The 20,350-nt window shown below is 36.9% G+C and overlaps 1 protein-coding gene across 3 annotated transcripts in view; it reads left to right on the forward strand.

The window, feature by feature from the left end:
* The window catches only part of THRB (thyroid hormone receptor beta), a 163,622-nt gene that overhangs the window by 23,922 nt on the left and 119,350 nt on the right, over positions 1 to 20,350 (forward strand). For all 3 annotated transcript variants that reach the window (XM_067292469.1, XM_067292470.1, XM_067292471.1), the window contains exon 2: positions 8,293 to 8,322. The gene's annotated coding sequence lies outside the window, so the exon portion shown is untranslated. The remainder of the gene's footprint in view (positions 1 to 8,292; positions 8,323 to 20,350) is intronic.

Below are 20,350 nucleotides of genomic sequence, written 5' to 3' on the forward strand. Positions count from 1 at the left end.
CTTTGGGCTCAAAGTTTGCTCTGCTCTTTTATCACCATTTGCTAATTGTAAAACAGGTATATGCTACTGAATTCAACCTACATAGGAGACCTTGGCAGAGACTGCAGACATCCTTTATGGATGACACTCATTCAAAATTCCTTTTATGATAACAGGGTATAAAGGGGTCCTTAGGGTAAATGATGATAATGCTCAGAGGATTTCTTTAAAAAATGGTTTTGCATATAGAATTTCTTTTAATGCATCCTTATGCATAAACCCTCTCAATATAATTACATCTTTGTAAATCCCTGTTATTTGTTCTCTATTTGTAACAAAGGATTTGTCTATTGAGTTACAACTGCAAATATCTCAAAAGCCCAGCGGCTGAGCATTATCTGTGATATGTTGAAAAGAAACGAGTAAACACCATTGTCTTTCTAAAAATACAGAAATGTAAATTAAGCTTTTTATGGAGTATCTAAAATGTGGAAAATACCATTTTCTGCTTTTGTTATTAAAATCTTTTGAACATGTGACTATGAATATTTACAATTTTAAATTCAGCTACTCTGACAGTTTTTCTTTTCTGATCTCTTTTGCTAGAAATAAACATAAAAAGGCAAATGCAACAGAATAGCTTTGATATATTACTATGTAGTTACTAAAGAAATGTCTAAATCTGTCAGTTTGTCTCTTGCTCAGAGTTTAGCCCAGTTCCACCTTTCAGAAAACCAGGAACTTCAGCCTGCTTGACCTTAGCTCCAGAAAACAAAACAAATACAACTTCTCAAGGCTTTTATCCTGTTAGATTAGCAAGCACATGTCCATAAACAATATTTTGAATTTAGTCGTAGTTGGTTACCACTAGCAAATGTTATTATTGTCACTAGCAATGTTTACCACTGTCGCTTCACAAATCATGAAGAAAAGTTAGACAGCTGCAGAGACTAATTAAACATTAAAAGTGATGGTAATAGTTTAAATAGTCAGGTGGTAAAACCTAAGGTTTAAAGGACCTATTTGTCCTGAGCAGGAGGAAAGGGTTATGTGCACTGAAGAAAAGTACTGTCACAGAGGGCTGATAGAGATCTTCAGATGCTCCCAAACCATCCTTTGAACTCTTGCCTTTCAGGGAAGATTTATACTGTGCATGGGGAAATGTTTTCCAAAGCCCTTCTTAGAAATACTTGTTTCTAATTCATTATCTGTTTGTTAAACAGGCAGCTAAAGCTGCCATTTGCAAAACACTTCCCAGTAGAATTGCCAGCCTGATGATTACATAATGTTGTTGTACAATACTGCTTAAAATCTTTACTGGCCAGTTAACAAAAAGAAATGACTCTCCTTTTTAAGCTTGCTTTGCACCTGACTTTGAAATGCCAGATTCCAATTCTATTGATTCTTATGGTATTTTTCATAGCTTTCCAGATGTGTGCAGAGCATAAGGACATATTTCTTGCTCAGATCATGCAGCCTGTGGCCACCCTTCTGAACTGGGCTTAATTGCATTGGGACTCTACTGGGGCATGTGTTATACAGCTGTTTAAAAATAAAATTGGGAGAAAGAAATGTAACAAACAAAAAAGCTCTGTGGGATCTTAAAACTAAAGATAAAGCAGCTAATAATCATGGTAAACTATTCCACAGTACTTTTTTTTTTTTTTTGCTTTTTCATTATATAAATGTATTAAATCTCTACTTTTATAGAACTTTTTTTTTTTGCTTTAATTTTGGATGGGAATCACCACAATAGCTGCGTTCCAATGTGTAGGTGTTATGGGTGTTGTCCACCATTCCAAGGAAAACATGGAATCATGAACTTTGTTATTAGACAACATATTTGGGGGGGGGGGGAAGCAAGCATTCTGGATCTATCACAAATTGGTGGAGGCTGCCAGGCTTTAAGCTTTGGGATGTGTTGGGTTGGGACTGATATCCTGGAAAAGACAGTATATCAAAGTCTGTCACGGTTCATTCCAGGACTAAATGATGACTTTCTCTGGCTGGGGATATTGTGCAGTGAATTTACTGTTTATTAGTTCTTGAGGATGCTAGCCATCTTCATTCTCCTGTTCCACAGAAAACAGACTAAGGGAGAATAAGACAGCTGTAATCATTTTCTTTGCAGTGGGGTGATTATAAGCAGAAAAATGTGTGCTTTCTGATAAAGGGTTTGATGGTCCAAGTCTTAGCTCTGCTGTAGAGTATGTTTACTCCAACTTGCAGACAATGATTAAAATCATGCATCTGGTGTAAAACTAGGGATGAAATTCATCTTGGCTGTCTCGACTTGTCTGCTCTGTAGGTTACTCTTCAATAAGCTGATGAGAAAGACAGGCCCCTCCCGGGTGCTGCTTGTACCACCAATCTCAGGAAGTGATAAGTTCCACCAATAACCACAGTATATGGCTAAAGACATGTGGGATGAATTCCCCTTTCTCCTGAAAACTTTGTATTTTACCACCTTCATCCACTGTATTTAAAGCTTGGATGTACTCCCAGATTTGAATATTGTTAGTTTTTCATCTCATCTTGGGCAATGCTCAGAAAAGTGGTGAACACAGATAGTTTAAAAATATGTATGAAGGCTGGTTTTCAACAGCCTGATGCCTTTGGTAATGGGTTCTTGATCTTAGGTCAGGTTTCCAATGCCTGAAGTCAGTGGAAGGTTTTGCATTGACTTCAGTGGGAATCATTGCATTGATTTCAGCAGCACTGGGCAGGGCCTTACAGAGATGATATTCTCATGTATCTCTAGAGGAAAAAGAAAATTGGTTCTAGGGCATATGGTTATACTAGCCACAGAGAGAATGGCTGCCTTTTTCTGAGATCTGCTTAGCTCTGTTGAATTTAATGAAATCCTTACATTAGAATAATACATTACCTTTTCTTTTTAATATCACAAATAATGAGATATTTAAAGAGTAGAGAATTGAGTTTGTGGATTTAAAACAATTAGTTTTGGTACATCTTGTATTTTAAAAGTAATCCAATTTGTCTTTTTTTTAGTCAAGGAAAATTTGTCCTATAATGGCATTAACATATATAATGTCATTTAAACATTTAAAAATCTGCTCTAATAGAACTTGAAGGGCTAATAGCCAAAATATCTTTTAATCTTGTAATTTCTTCATTAAAACCAAAGTTTGTAATGGAAATGCTGGCAAAACAGAACTGTCTGTGGACCCACTGTTTACTGGAGACAATAATAGCTTCTAGACAGCTTATTCTTAACATTTTCACGTCTTTACCATTAAAGCAGCTGTGAGTTCTTAGCTGCTTAGAATGGTTATAGACAACACACAACAGTAGAAATGATGATTTATTTTTTTTTTACCTCATTATTCCATATTCATGTTCTGAACAGTTAGATCAAGCTACCTGGTTGAAAGCTAAGACTTCTTTAGAATCAGAAGAAGACTAGCTTGCAAAAAGTCATTAAACTTTATGATTTCTGTGATAGCCAGTCATCAAGAGCAAGAATAAATAATGACTGAAGAAAGAGGAATGTGCCTGCACACTCAGCCCTTTCTTTGGGAAAGGGACAAGCTTGAAACAGTGGCTTTATGACTGTTGATGCTGTTAGGGTAGCAGAATATGGACCCTGTGTTCTTCTTGCAGTTGGCAATTATGCGTAGGCATATATGGCTGTGGGTGGGGTTGTATTCAGTTTTTCGGCAATGATGGTTAATTTTAATCTGTATGTATGCCTTATATGGAGCTATTTTATGTGTTTTCTGCCTTCCAGCTATGATCTTGTCTTTGCTGCCCAATCTAAACATGGGCTTTCTTCTAGCCTTTTATCCTGCAGATAGCATATAGCAGCATCATAATTATGATTAGCATTGCACTAGTAGTAAACATTCTTTAGATGCATCTGTAGGTTCCAAGGAGCTTAGACTATATACATATGCATATCTACAGCCTAGGAATACCAGTATAGACTGAGTCACACTAAGGAAGCACCAAACAGTTCAAGGCATGTTGCGTGCAGTTTGAGAAATGAAAATCTGTGTCACAGTTTAGACTTTGGCATGCTGCAGCCATGACTTTTCACTCTTCATGGTACAACTTGCTAACTACTGCAAGTGCTGGAACTGTGAGTCAAAAATGGTGGGATGGGAAGATTCAAATTACTTTTCCGAGCAAGCAGAGTTCCTTGCATCTTGAGGAAGAACTTTGCTGAGGGAGGTCAGTGAGATTTTGCCTGCTGTTTTTTTCAGAAGTTTTCACGGATGTGCATTTTAATTCTTATTGGGAGCTGCTAAACAGCAGATCTGAAAGCTAAATTTAATGGAGTGGCTTCAAGAGTGAAGTTATTGCCTGGTCAGAGTTCTTGTCCCCCCAACCCTTTCTTTTCTGTTGCTGATGGAATAAGTATTCCATGGACTTTCCAGGCTCAGTTGGCTTTCTGTGATCTTTTGCGATAAAGAAAATGGCAGTCGCTTTGCTCAGTTAGTCTCCCCGTGGACCTCTGAACATCAGAGACTCCTACAGGGACTGCAAAAGTAGGCTGAAGCAAATTCTAGGATGAGAGTGAATCTGTCTGGAAGACTGAAGTGATTGGCATCTTCTGCTAACTTTAAGAATTATTGCACTAATTGTTTCTTTCTAACTTGAGAGGTCTGTGAGGGATTTCAGAAACCTAGAAGTAATTTTTAATAGGATGAATGGGATTTTGTTGGAGAACAAAATATGTGTAAGAGGAAGAGTAGTGCCCTCATCCCTGCATGTGACACCAGTTCAAAGACCTAAGGAGAATATGTTGTTTATATATAAATTATGTGGAGTGCCCCTCAATACCTTTTCTCCTCAAGTGTACTGGGTAAGTGCTAAATCATTTGGAAAGAACTTGTTTTAGCTATTTGGGTGTATTCATTATAGTGACCAAAGCCATGTTTTGGTTAATGCTGAGATATGCTGCCATAGCTGTAACTTTGCAGTATCTGCTAAACAACATGCAGCAAAAAAAGATGAAATAATAATGACTGAAATGAGAAGGAGCCCTTTCATGTATACAGCTCTGTGCAGTCAAGAATTTTCTAAGTCTGGTAAAGGAGGAAAACTTTATATTCATCTATTCTTCTGTCTAATCAATTTGGCAGAATTAGTTTTCTGCAGTTCCACTGGAGTCAGTGGTGATATATGGAGTCTTTTCTGAGAAAACTCATGAACAGCATCAGTAGCCAAGTGCCTTGAAAAAAAATTTGTCAGCAAGGTTTTTTAGTGTTAGTTTCAGTATTTATGAGATTGATTCATAAGGAGTTCTGAAAAAGATTAAACTTGCAAAAAGATTTATAATTTTTCTTATCTGAATTGAGAGGATTATGTTAAATAACTCATTGAAGTTATGGAGCCTTTTGTCCTGGAGTGTGGACAGTTGTCTGCTTAGTTAGACTCAAATGTATTGATGGGCTTTTGAGGCAGTCTACTAGAATCCCTCCAGAGTGCATCCAAAGTTAATACATTTGATGACAAGCAACAAGTACAGTTTTTACTGTAAAGAGGTATATACTTAGAAATATGACATATCTGAATATTGCCAAGAAATCTGTCTTCCTTTTTTGTAGAGATCTTCCCCTCCATCTGAAGTAATACTGCCATTAAGCATGGAAACAGTGTAGACACTTAACAGGAAATGTGACTTTTTAAAATGTGCTTAAAATAAGGAGCCCACATGAAATTCTTTGCCATAGTGTCAGAGGAACATAAGACAGGAAGTCTCCTGCAGGAGCAGCTGAACAGTAGGTGCCTCACTTATCCAGGGTGCTCTCGAGCATGCTGGAGTGAAGGTTATTTCCACTTGGATAGAAGCCTGATCATCTGAAGAGGGAGAGAAGCTTCCTGCTACCTGATAGGGGAGCAGTAACAGGCCCTTCTTTCTCTAGGACATGGTCCTCTTGGCCAAATGTCTTCTGAGACGGTCAAGCTAGGCAGGCTGAGGGCCCCGTAAGAACATATGGTGAGAGGTGTGCATGGCCCTCATTATAGGTTGCCTGTTATCAACAGCTAGATCAGATAAGGTAAACTTATGCAAACCATTCCTTTAAGTGTGTTAGGATTTTTTATTTTTTTTTCTGGGAGACATTAAACTTGCCAAAGTCATCTTTCATTCTTCTTTTAAAAGTACGTAGGATGAGTTAAATATGCTTCAAAGCAGCCTGTGCTGTGAGTGTTTCTAGCATAGAAATACTTTGCTTCAAAAGCTGTGGATCTTGACAGAAGTCCAGACTTTTAGTCTTCTTCAGACTTGCCTCTGTACCTGTTTGTGGTTAAAACAAGCTGTTCTGTAAGATATTCCTTTCCCTGCCCACAGAGAAGCTTTCTGGTCTTGTAAACTTTGTGCTATGGACCACTGTAGTATTGGGACAGGTAAATAATAAAGAATCAAAGACATAATACGTCCTCAGTTGCACTCTGGCTAGCTTCAGTGGATGTTTTGCCTGGGAAAGGTAAGAAGGATTAGGCTCGTACTGTAATAAATTCCATTCAATCCTATTGAAACCCTGGGTAGCATCCAGTGATACAGTAACTACTGGTTCTGTCACTTGGTTCCTGTAATGTATGCAAATCCTCTCTTAAATTCTCCCTAGTGGATGACCCAGACCTAAAGCCAGATTGGTAAGTGTGAAGTAATCTGGTACCGATGCATGCTTTAATAGCTGATTATCAGGAAGGGTTGTACAAAATCAAACCCATTAATTTTTATATGTTTTACTGAGTAATAAAATGACCTTATAGAATTCCTCTTCATTTATAGGTGTACATGTGCAGATACTCAGCTGTGGTAAATCAAACATTTTAAATCTCAGCTCTGATGAGCTGATTCATAAAAACGAGATCTCATGCCTTTTGTCAAAATGAATGTTTAATCTAATGAATTTCTGTACTTCAGGAGTGTCTCTTATTAAGCTTACTTGTTCTGTTTCTGGGACAGGGTCATTTTACAGGTCTCTTACAAAATACCAGGTAAACATGCTCAAAATTAAGGAAAGAGGCAGTTTTACTCTTCACTTAAGCTTTGCTTGCTTTGGATTGACAGATTTACAGCCATTCTTTGAAAACTCCTCTGCCTCCCCGGGCAAGTAGTATTTTTGCTGTAGAGCTGAAAATTCATGTCTTCAACCATTGCATTGATCATATGCTTTGAGGCCAGGTTTTTAATTTAGCCTTGAGAAAGATGAACAAGTTCTGTTCTTGTTTTCCCTTTATCTGGGAAATTCTAACCATATTGATTGATGGCTAATGAAGTGTACAAAAAGTGCTAGAGGCTGAGATGCTTTATTTATGACTCAGCATGATTTTGTGTTTCAACAAAAATTGATAATAATTGCCAAATTCCATTAGATTTGGCTTTTTGTTTTCCATTTTATGCTGTATATTATGCTCATGTAGAAAATGAAATGAGATAAAGTGTGATTCTCTTCTTGCATGTCTTAGTGGGGAAAAATTCCCATTTATTTCAAAGTTACTGGAATCCAGTTCCCAATTGTAATACTGATGCCCATGAATAGTTCTCTTCAGTTACAAAGGACTGAGCAAAACTCACAAAAAACTGAAAGGTTAGTTATATTAATATTTTTGAAAGCCTCAGAATTCATCAGTTATTCTGAGTCACGTTGGAACTTTTTCAGAATAGTATTAAAGCTCGTTTGTTTTTCACAAGTCAGGATGTCCATTGATAAGCTATCAATGGTAAATGTGTCATTTGGAATGGATTAGTTGAGGCAGATGTTTCATGAAATGGCTTGATGTCTTCATTCTTCTACATTTGCCATTGACCCTTGCTGTCTTGGGATGGAACAGAAACTAGTTTCTTTAAAAAAAACAAACAAGCAAGCAACAACAAAAAAAAACCCACATTTCAGGCTGGGACAGTCTCTGAATGTGCATATTGCAATGCAAATGCTATCTTATAATAAAAATTATCAAGTGTCAAATCAAAGTAAAAGAACTACAAATAGTGATCATAAAATACCACTTGCATTGAAAAGAAACCTGTAAAGTGTGCCTGATCAGCCTGCAGTTCAGGTGATACTGGATACAGTCAACTGGATACATTGTTTGTATTGATCTTCCCAAAGCATTTGAATATTTGTTTGGGAACCATGGCTAGTTAAGAGAAATAAATAAATAAATAATAAATGTCTCCATTCCAGGATGTGAAGAATGATTAAAGTAATGGAAATTCATTTCAGTTATGTAACAGAACCATAGTTTTTATGTGTAAATTGAAGTAGAACTGAAATAATTTCAGAAAGTACTTATTACCAAATGGATCTTTAATACAGATTTCTTTACTCTTTTCAGTGAAAGAACTGAAAATGAAGCTCTAATAAGGTAAGGCTTCTTTATTCCACTTTAGTAAAATATTAAGGTTAATTACAGATAATTTTAACGAATATGCTCAGCATTTCAGAGTAGATACTGGATAGTATGGGTCAGTATGTTAAAACACAAATTAAAAAGGAAAGGAGACACTATTGCAGGAATGAGTGTAATAGTATTTGACTATTTTTTATTGCTGCTAAGTTATTTTTTCCTTTATGCCAGTGTTTAATCTTTTAATTAAAATAAGATAACTGCATAGATTTGGAAAATTCTAATGTCTTCTGAAGAATTTAGAGAGAATTATTTTTTCAACAGACATTATAGTTTTCATTACTCAGGCAATTAAAATGGTTACTTAAAAGAAGTTTCTTGCAGTTTGAAAATGAAATATTAGAGTATATGCTGATAAAATAAGTGACTTTGTATCCAAAAAGTTTTGGGGTTTTGAGATGTGGAAATGAGCGATTATGAATTATAGAGTTAAATCTCTGTTTCTAGAGAAGGATTCTCTCCTTAGAGTGAACATCTTTTCTTCTATGTAACATGAGTCAGGTTACATTCTGGAAATAGGTTTTGTATGCATCTGCTAGATAAGCAAAAAGGCAAAAAAGGTCTTTCTGTATGTTATCAGATAGAAGAAGGATTTTTTTTATCTTTTTATTTCTGTGGTCACTAGTGAGGATGCAGAGATTCATGTGCTGTGTTAGAGGATATAGAAAACTGTACACTTATGACATTGAGCAGCAATGTCAAGTCACATATAACTATGTGTATGATAGCAAGTTGTTCTGACAGGCAGCTGCAGTATGAACTTGTTCAGAGCATAACAGAAATATCCGGTTACTTTTCAGGCACTATTTTTCAGGTAATAGTTTTAATAGCCATTCATGGTGTATTGGGAAGGGAGATGTTGTTAGTTACTGTTTTCTTTTCCTCCTGTATTTGCCTGTCTTGTTTTTTATCAGCAGTTAAACTAAAAGCTTTCAGAGTTGTTAGCTGGATTCATTGTATCTATGTCAAGTCAAACTTCTTCCAAATAGAAGTGTCATTAAAAGGTAGGATTTTTAAAGCTGCTGACATCTTAAACCAGTAAAAGTTGATATACCTACATGAAGTGTGATCCTGATTTGCAGAAGGATGTCCTTGGAAGAGGGAGACTAAGAAAAAAATCAGTTAAGCTATGCAAAATTTAAACTGTTTGAAACCACAAGTGACTAGAAATGTGAAATATTAATGAAAAAAACAGAAGAGTTGGAAAAAGTAATGAGGTGTTATATGACATTATTTGTTATGGAAAATTTTAAAGCGGTGTTATAAATGTAAATAGCAGATGCTAGCTTTGGATTTTCTTTCTCTGTATTAGTAAATGGAGAATATGTGTGCGTGCATGTGCATGTATTTGCAGGTGCAAAGGCATGTACATATATGATGTATCTCAGAGACAGCAAGATGCTACTGTTCCGCACCAAATTCATGCAAAAGACTGAAAGCCCTTTTAGAAAGTACAGTCAGTTAAAGAACTTTATGTTTTGAGAATCACGTGGGTAGTACAGGAATATAGTAAATGCCAGAAGAAATTCTAGTTCTGAGCAGTCTGTGTACACTGATCTCATCAGCTTCCATGATCCAGTGAGGACACAAGCTCCCCTCCCATCTCCTGACCAGGATTCAGCCATACAAGAACTGGGCAAATGTTGCAAAAACGAATTAAGCTTGCTCTGCTTGTAGTTGATCATCTAACACAAGAGAGCCTTATGTGGTGCCTCTGAATGCTACAGTAATATAAATGCCTAAGTAACGTGACTAAGTAATATAGCATGACAGCAGTAGTGGAAACTTGCAGATTCTGCTTCCCAGAGTCACAACTGGAAGTAGTTTAGGGTACATATTGCTCACTCCTGGATTTCTGCCTTGGCAGTGCTTGCAAAAGCACTGGTTCGTTCTGGTAACAGGATTTTTATGTGATTTTAGTACAAATAGTAGAAAACCACCTGCCAGAAGCCATTGATTTCTTTGTGTTAACTAACGTATTTGGTAACTACCAGTCTGGTTTGAGCTTGAATTTATCAGTTAAGTTAAAAATGAAAGTCCCCAGATTGCAGTGGTATTTCTCTGAAATGTTCAGGTCTTACGAAGGGATTACTGCTATGAAAGCTAGAAAAAATTGTTAAAGAACATCTTTAATGCCTCCTCCTTATATTTGAATTGACTTTTCACTTCAAGTGTACATAGCCAAAATCTATCTACAATACCACCAGCAGCTGCTGTACGTTGGATTCAGGAATCTCTGTTTTGATTTGCCAAGTAGGCAAACTATTTATCTCAAGTAAGAGAATTTTGAGGTGTGATGTGGTTAGTATCTAAAAATATCTATATAAGGAGATAGGATAGGACTCCAACAGACAAAAACACAGCGAGATAAGCAAGACAAGTTCATGTTGGAAATACGGTACCATAGGGGTAATTAACCATTGGAAACACTTAGAAAGGAATGTGGTAGATCACTTAGAGTAATTAAATCAAGATTAGATCTCTTTCTGAAATATCTCCTAGTAGAGTTACAAGTTCTTGTGCTTTGTAAAGAAATTGCTGCGTGAGGTATTGTATATTATGGCCTGTGCCAGGCAGGAAGTCAGACCAGATTATCATAATAGTTCCTTCAGGCCTTTTAAATCCACATATCCCCGAACAAAGGCTCTTATGTGGTACAGGCAGGCACAGAATTTCCAAAATCACAGCTGAAGCAGGTCACTCTTGTTTTAGTGGTGACTTACCAAGATCCACTGAAAGGTTGAAAAGTCCTTGAGCAGGTCCTTGAAGAAACTCTGTGGTAGGTATAATGCTGCTGATTTTGCAGGCTTTGCGTGCTGCACTGATGCATAATAGTAATGAGCTGATTTCTGTTAAAATTTGATCAGTCTACACACACACTTTTCTGCATAAATGTTCTAATATTTGTCCTGACTTACTTAGTTGCTTGCATTTTCTATTAAGGTCCCTGAAAAGTAACAATTTATATATGATCTTTATTGACTCCTCTGCGTGATATAATTAAAATTCTGAATGAATTTGGATTTTTTCTGGTTATTCTGTGAGCATAATGCCATCTTTAACATAGGAGTTTATGTAGTCAAATGTTATATCTGAAATCTTGGTATCTATATGAGTAGGAAGGGTAGGGTAAATTTTTAGCAGATTATGTAGAATTCCTAATGTAAAATAATTGCTTTCCCCAAAACTGAAGAAGAACAACTTGTATGTTTGCTCTGAGGCCTCCATGAGATACTGACAGCGTGTGGAGGACACTAGTCTTTTAGCTCTTATTGCTAGAGGGAAGTGCATCCTGGTTTTACTGGATAAAAGATAGTGGATCCTTTAATAGAAAATACAGAAAAATGGTTGTTCAAAAAAGTACTTTTATGTGCGTTAAGAAGCACAAAACACTATTGAACAAGAATAGCCCTGACTCCTTTCTGTTATTTTGGTAAGCTCATTATTAATTTTAATATCTGAAATTAATCAGGAGTTACCATGCAAAATCTTGCAAATCTTGCAAATAGAAAAATCCATCAAATTGAGATCAGAATTAATGGCATCCTACTGTACCTATATCACATAGCATCTGTTTCAGGAATTCAGAATGTAACTCCGCAGTAATAATGGCAGGAGCAACAGCTAAGAGTCTGTGTTGGCCATATGTACGCATAAAATAATTATTCAGGAGAATTTTCATCCCTAATTCTGTCTGTTTTAAAAAACCTGTGAAAAAGCTATGCTGTAAAACCTTCTGAAACTAGAGGTATATAGGGGAATTCCAAGGGGAGCCGAGGCAGATCAGAAGATTTTTTTGTTCATGCTCCAAAATATATCATCCCTGCCCTACTGATCGAGTCTAGGCACTGTATACCTAACTTGCCATTCCTGTATTCTGACTGTCTGTGCTGCTCTGCCTTCCTGGAATGACTGTCCCAGAACCACATCTAAAACATATGTACGGATTATTATATTATATACATACAGATCACACAAATGTGGTGAATATTTATTTTCTGGTACTTTAGATGTCACTGTTTGGTAAAGGTTGGCTTTGACACCTGCAGTTTAAACTAGAATTAGGCAAATTATTAGACTAAGACAATAGAAGAATAAAAATGGGGAAGAGAAATGCCATTGTAAGGTGGCTGAGATAAAATGGATCTGTGTCTCTGTGTATAGAGGCCACAGCTGCTTTCATGGACAGCTGAGCAAAAGAGAGGTTAGAGGGGGCAAGAGACTGGAAAAGGATAAAAACAGTGAATTAATGTTGCTAGTAGATATGGGGTATGGTGAAGTAGAAAGGAGAGAAGGATTTTATTAGTCAGGTATCAAACAAATTTGGCTAATTGCTGTACAATAACACTTGTTTGTGATGTTTTTTACTATGAAGTTTCTTACCCACAATCTCTCTTGAAAATATATGTTACATACCTAGGATTTTCACAAATTATTGATGATCACAGTACTAGCTGTGGAGAATATTTCAAAACAAACTCTAGGATGTCTTTATTTCACATATTTCTGCTACCACAGTGTCACTCTTAATGGATACTTCAGTTCTGAAAGGAGTGCTTTCTTTCTTCGTGCCATGGAAGAAAATTGCTGTTTCCAGTAGCAAATGTGTTTGAGGCAACAAATTGCTGCTGTTTTCTTCTGTGGGAAAGCTCATGTTTAAGTGATTTAATGTGAAGGAAAATAGCCTTCCATACCACAGAAGAAACTCCTCTACTGGACAGTGGTACATGAGGCTGCAAAAGTAGTTTTGGTTTTCACTGAGAGCTGCAGGGGCATCTCTTTCAATGCAAGCCATGCTGTAAAAGCGCTGCAAAGGGCAACAAGAAGAAGGTGCCCCGTGGTCTGGGCAGTTCTTTTGACTCGTTTCAAGTGCATTGCAAGTCCAATATCTATACTGAAGAACGGTGCTGGCATCAAAAGCTCAGTTTGTTAGTGTTTACAAGCTATTGAGTCTTGTTTCCTGAACTTTGTTTACTTAATAACCTCTCTACAAGAATCTACAATTTTGTGTGGGTAGCGTACTGTTCTTGTACAAGAAATAAATATACCTTTTTTTCAATTCACACGCTAGATTAGAGCACAGTTAGGGTGAAGAAACACTCTGATGCTTATACTGTACTTGAAACGTCTGCTCAAATAAGAGTTAAGCATGCTGTGCTCACTGTTACATAATCCTGCAAAAAGTGTTGATTCAGGGAAATTGTAATGTGGTGAGAGAACCAGATCATCTGGAATGTTCTCCCTTGCTTAATGGAAATATGGCTCTTTGTGACTGGTACACTTAAAAAATAGCAGATTGTGTATATATACTCATTGACTGAGTCCAACTTGAACGTCACGATGATGTTAAAATCCCAGGGCATCTGGGTCCTGATGTTTGTTACAGTTCAGGCCCAGGAGGACAGATGTGACTTAGGGAGCAGTAGACTGGTACATGCTGCTGCTACCAGGAGGGATTTGCATCCGGACGGTGTTTTATTTTTATCTTTAGAATACTGCTTGTGAAAAATTGCCAGGTTAGCCAGAGAGATAAATTGCTGCCAGCGAAGGGACAGCCGTTCGTTTGAATACATCTGCTTCAGCTTTCTGCGTGAGCCGGCCCAGTGAACGGAGCGGGCTCCTAAACTCTAGCTATGGTGAAGAGAGACACGATGGAAGGGTTGGTTACTTGCCTAATTCTTCTGCCTGTGTCTTTTCGCACAGTAGCCCCTCTGTTTCTGCCCTGAGGGATCCTGCTTACTGCAGAGTTTTGGAGACTACTGCACCCAGCTACTTGCACTAGCTAAAGCCTTCCCACAAAAAATATGGGATTGTAAAAGTGTATGAGAATGTGGCACATGCTATGAAATGCCTATTGTAATATACACCTAATTACAGACGTACGGCTAAGAAGGTAAATTAGAGGTTGGGAAAGTCAGTGTTCACTGAGTATCATTAGTCCCATCCTCTGTAAGCAACACACACCCTTTCTCTGCCTTTTTTTAAGGGTCTGAGACTCCAGAGAAAGTCTGTCTTGAAGCTGCTGCGGATCTAAATGGTGTTGGCTAGATTTGCTTTCAGGTCATTTTCATTCAGCAGCATCCCCAGAGCAAGCTTTGGTTCTGTTGTTTCAGTTTCCTCGTCTGTGGCTTGAATCCAGTGCTCTTTCTTTAACTGCATTCTATATATACTTGTCCTTTGAGTCGTACAGCCCTCCCCTCTCCAAGTTTAGGATCTCGGTTGTTTGTGCTGTTGTGTGGGAGACTCAGTGTGAATTATTTAATTTTGTGAATTGAGGTAAACCGACAGTAAAAACGTATGCTGCAGCACAGAATGTTCTCTAATCACTTATTTGACAAGTGCAGTTTAATTATTTAGCATATCTTGTAAAAGTAATGAAGTCCTCGTAACATGAGACTTAACACTCTGCTATTAAATTTTCCCTGAGAGGTGGGAACAGACTGCTGTATTTTTGTGTGCAAATTGAGAGTGTGCAAACTAATGAGATTCAGCTAAGAATACGTAAAAGGTGCTGGAACCTTTTACTGCTTCTTAATAGTTTTGCTAGTAGGTAGTAAAACCAAAAGCACCCCACAATTAGACAAGATTCTGCCTGTGTTGGCAAACCAGAAGATACTGTCTGATGCTTTGCCAAAATCAAAACAGTTTTCTTGGGCCAGCTGTATTTTTATTGATTGTTTAACTTAGTAAGAGGAAAAGCCATAAGTCACAGGCTTGCTGAAGAGGTATCATTCAAAATAATTTTCTGTAACATGATAGATTTCATGTTTCTACAAAATAAATATTTAATCAGCACTAATATTTTTAGTTCCCTTAGGCAGCTAGAGATTTTGAAGTTCTAACTTTTTTTCAAGGAAGTGCTAAATAAGTATTATGCAATCTAGCAGGAAGTTCAAAGTAAAATGCCTGTATATCCCAGAGTTTTTAAAAGGAACTTTAGGTACACAGACAGCCAGGACTGATGGCTGATTTTGGTTACTGACAGAGAAACAGTGTATTTCTAAATTAAAAAGGAACCTCCCCCAAAAGGAAAAGAACCCCAAAAGATCAACATAAACCAAACTGCAAGCCAGCATGCCTTTTTGGTTGATTTGGGTTGTATAATAAACCAGATTTTTTCCCCAACTATTATATATATATATATTTTATATATATATAATTTTTTTAAAAAAACAAAGGATACATAGCCTCAAATGTTTTTCTTTTCAATTACAAAGCTGCCTCATCATGTCGATTCAGTGTGTGAAGTAGAAGTTCTAGTGACCTTTGATAGTCACACTTACAGTTTAGTTTCTAATTCCTCAATCTTATGTCATATACTGGGTTCGTTATTTAGAGGCTTCACTTGCATATTACATAAGGATACTGTACAGAGGGAGAATTTCTAATCCGAGCTGTTCTGCAAAGAGCAGCAGCAGAATTTGGCCCCATGAGAGCACAAGCTCTTGGAGGGCTGCTGGGTACTGATGAATTTGGGGTACGGTTGGGTGGGTCACAGGCTGCTTTCTACAAAAGCTTCAGCTTCCATGGTCTTCATCAGATGGAATAGTAGACAAGGACGCAGCTTTGTAAAGAAATTGCTGCGTCCTCCTGTGTTTTTACTTGGGATGGGTGTTTTTACTTGGAATGATTTTGTTTGCAGTACTGTATTTTTCCCCAAAATGTGTATCTGAACTACAGACTGAGGGTCTTTATGATGTGTTCCCTTTCTGCTCATCTGCAGAATGATAAACTGTAGTATATTCAAGAATCAGTAAGAGCTCTTCCTATATAACATGATGGGTGGGTCTGTATTTGTAGTGAATCAGTCTCGAGACAGTCATCGTGTTTGCATTTAGGAAAACTTTCAAGACACATCTGTTCATTAATGCTCTCTCTTGATCTGTTGGAAACTCATTCCCTTCCTTCTAGTCATTAGTGTCTTTCACTCCCTTTCAGCAAATTAATTTAAAAACCAATCATCCCTTTTTTGATTTAATAATCACAGGAAAAAAAAACTAAATAAGGGTAAAATAATAAAATTACAGGGGGGAAAATTGAGCATTGTAAACTTACACTTTAAGTGCCAGTGTGCATCATAGAAGAGCAGCATGCTTTTATGAAACTCACCCAGAAACCAAAGAAAATGTTTGCCACATTTGGCTGTCACCACAGAAAGAACGTTGAATTTTTGCTGAGTATTAGAGAATCAAGTTAAAGCATGTCTTAGTTCTTTACTTACATGTGTACTACTGAGAGAGAGTCCTACTGAGCAGTTTTGACAAGTTTTGATATCCCTGACCTCCTTTCCTAAGGAAGGAAGGGATATCCTTCCATGCTAACCATATATACCACTAGTCTTACCCCCTAATTGGGGCTGATTCAGAGACCCTTATCTCCAACAATTGCTGAGTGGATTTGTAAACTCTAAGGACATATGGGATAGTAAAAAAATTCATTGTAGACTCATTAGTGTAGAGCCACTTCTGTGCAAATATAGTAACAGAACTAACCCATCAAGATTTCCTAATAAGTAGCCACAATGCGGATGTATATTAATCCTTACTTTCTTGAGATACAGGAGGTTGTATTTTTCTGGCAAAAATTCCATTGCTGAAAATCAGTGGGAAATCACTGGGATTTATGGGAAGAGCTCCAACTCAGCTGGCAGGAGAAGATAAGTGAAAATGGCAAGGAGTGCTACCTTTCCTAGGCAGCCGGTCCTCTACACCTGCTGGAATGGGAAAATGGCAGGTTGACCTTGATGGATTCCCATTTTGCTTGAGTAGATTCGATGTTCTGTGTCTTCAAAGGTTACTTGAAGGTAAAACTTTCACGTATATAAAAATACAGAGGTCAAACATGAGATACTGTGAAATGTATTAACATGAATAATTCTGTTTAAATTTTATTATTCACTGCTTCCTTGAAATAAAATTAAAACAGAACCTGCACTGCTTCTTTATTCTTGTGGAATCCTTAATTGGTTCTGATTGGCATAGGAACATACTCATTTTATCAAAGTATTTTAGATCCTCTTAACTGCTTCTGTTTTCTTTCGAATGTCAGTATAGTTTGTTTAAGCCAATTCTTAAGTTAAATGGAAATTGAACAAACAGAAGCTATTTGAAGCTTCAGAATGATTGTACACTTATATTTATGTAATCAGATAGAGCCGCATAGCTGACCAGAAAACAGTCCTTAGTGGCTATTCAGAATTCCAGTTTTTCTTTCAGTTCAACAGCTTTTTAAACTTCCCTCTAGTCTTATGCATCATTTTATATGATTTAACTGAAATCCTGAGAAGAGAGAGGAAAATGAACCACGGACATGGAGAAATGTGCAAGGACAGATTAAGAGTGAGGTTTCACATAGGAGAATGAAGGAAGCAGTGCTTGTAATAACAGTGGTCGATATGCATCGGTTGGTGCTACTTGGAATGGTAAATTGGCGTATAGGAAATACTGTATTGACTGGAAAAGAATGGATGTCAGGAAAGATGAGATTTATTGGATTACAAGTGTCTTCCTCAAGGACAGCAAGTGGCATAATTTTCCAAAGAAAGTGTCCCTATTCTTTTGAAATTGGAAAACTTTATGGAGTAAATACTAGAAAATATAAAAACAAAATCTGCACTGCTAGAGGTATGCCCTGCCTGAGCAAAAGCCTTTTATACCTCTGTTTTCTGACTTGCTTGAAACAACTCCATGAGCCTGATTCAGACTTGGGATAAAATCATAAGGAATGTTTTCTCTCTCCCCCCCCCCCTTTTTTTTTTCTTTCCCCCTAAGTGTTGTTATACTGCAGTTTGGCTCTGTCCACATAGGCTGGAGCAAGCTGTGTTGTAACTTGCTTTAGCCGCCACTGAATTTAACAGCTTTTGGCTGTGTAGCTCATGCCTTAGGAGAACTCTTGCTCATCTGTTCCCTGAGCCAAAGGAAAACTTCTCCAGTTGCTTTCCCAGTGTTTTCTCTGGCTAGAACACATAGTTACTAATTGCTAGGTGAAGATATATTATCTTTAATCATCTTGCATTTTTTTATTTTCTGTTTGTCCTGTTGACATGTTTTGAGACATCCACTTTGACTAGAATGGTGAAAGAGCCCTTCCAAAGTAGGTTCTTTTTTTTTTACTTTGCAACCCATACGATTAAATTCTTCCATTGATGGGGAAATTTTTTTTTTCTTGATGTAAATGTGTGGCAGTTAGTTGAATGCTGTGGTACTCAGTCACATTTCCCTATTAAATGTATTTCCTCAAATATTATTTCTTAACAAAAGGATTTATCTTTGGAATCTTGTTCAGAAACTATTTTATATGGGTTTCTTAGCCCTTCACTATTAGCTGTTAAGCAATCAGATCCTACTGGCATTTAATCTGTTGCTAGAAATAAGTCTACTGGCAACTTCTTAAATAGACTGTCAATAAACATTTGGATTATATTTTGCAAGTATCACTTGCAGATATTTGCCTATTTGTTAAATTTCAACTTCCACTTCAGGTTAGATGAAACATAAACAATTATTTAGCACCTCTGGCTATGAATTAGTCTAAAAAGCAAGTCAAAGCAACACTGGCAAATCAGGGGAGGATTTCTAAAGTTTTAGAAGGAACAGGGAAGGCTTACACTTCACTTCATCTCCATGAATTGTATATCAAGTATGGATGTAGGCTTTTACTCTAATATATCCTTTTTTTTTTTCTCTCTAATATATCTTTTTAAAAATATTTATGATAGCACTGGTCAGGGTCAGGACTGTGCCGTGTTCTACACTGTTAAGGGAAAGAATGACTCTAATTCAAAGCCAAGTAAAAGTTTCCTATTTTTTGCCATTGTCTGTGGATCCAAATCCATGTGGTACTTTGCAACAGAGGTCATACATAAATGTGATCTGCTAGAAAGGTGTTAATAGATTTTTCTCTAACTAGCTCAGGTAAGGCTAATGCAGTTAGGTGAGGTGTAAGACTTGCTGTACCTCAAACCTGAGTGGTAATACACTGTCGAGTCTCAGGGACATTTCCTGGCAAGAAGTGTCTAGCAGTTTCAGATTTCGTGGTGGTTTTATGATGATTTGAAGAACAAAACCTTCAAACTAATTTTCACTTATGTTCTAAAGCAGTTTTAGGCAGAGGTCTGCCAAGGTCAGTAGGCCAGAATGCAGCAACATACTTAGGCAACTTAGCAGGGGAAGTATATACTGGGTTGTATATTTGGTCTGCTTCTTTTTAGAGAAATCACTATGGAAATTATGAGAGAAAATTAATTAGTTATAAATTGTATAGTGTTTATAGTGGATCAGTGTTCCAAAATCTTAGCAACAGTGAAAGAGATTTCATGGCTCTCATGAACTATAGATCCGCAGGAATAATTAGATTATTCAGCCCATAAACTGTCCATTTGTGTCTTTGAAAATCTCCCCTATTATTAACAATTTAATTTGCTGCCTAAATCCTTATTTATGTGAAAAAACTCAGTATACTCTTTCTGGTTGTGTCTGTGTGATTTTTATAGCAGTTTTGCTGGATTTTAAATTTTGGAGATAAACAAAACATTCTGGCACTCTGCTTTCCTGCATTTCCTTGTTTGTTTGTTTTTTAATCTATGCCTTGCATTGACGGTGCAACTGATATACTTTACATTTTTAAAACAAAGTGCTATTTTTAGTATATAATAAAAAAGTTTGGATGACACTTTACTTTGTACCCCCTTTCTTGCACATCCACTTGTCCTTTGAAGATCAGTCCTTATTATTTGTCCTACAAAATCTGTTTTCTTTCAAGGTGAAAAAACAACAAAGTGCAGTTTAGATTGTATGATCCTACTCCTTAATCTGGTTTTAGTCCTTGCTTGATGGGAATAATCAAGGGCTGTTTTTAGTGCTTTGATCTGCAAAAGATAACCTTGTTAAGTTATTAAACTACATTTTCTTTTTAGCCATGTGTTTCTGCAATCATTTGCAATTTTGGAGAAATCTCCAATAATATGTTCTGTATCTGAGGTTTATGT

This window comes from Apteryx mantelli, chromosome 2 (genome assembly GCF_036417845.1).
Source record: "Apteryx mantelli isolate bAptMan1 chromosome 2, bAptMan1.hap1, whole genome shotgun sequence".
Lineage (NCBI taxonomy): Eukaryota > Metazoa > Chordata > Aves > Apterygiformes > Apterygidae > Apteryx > Apteryx mantelli.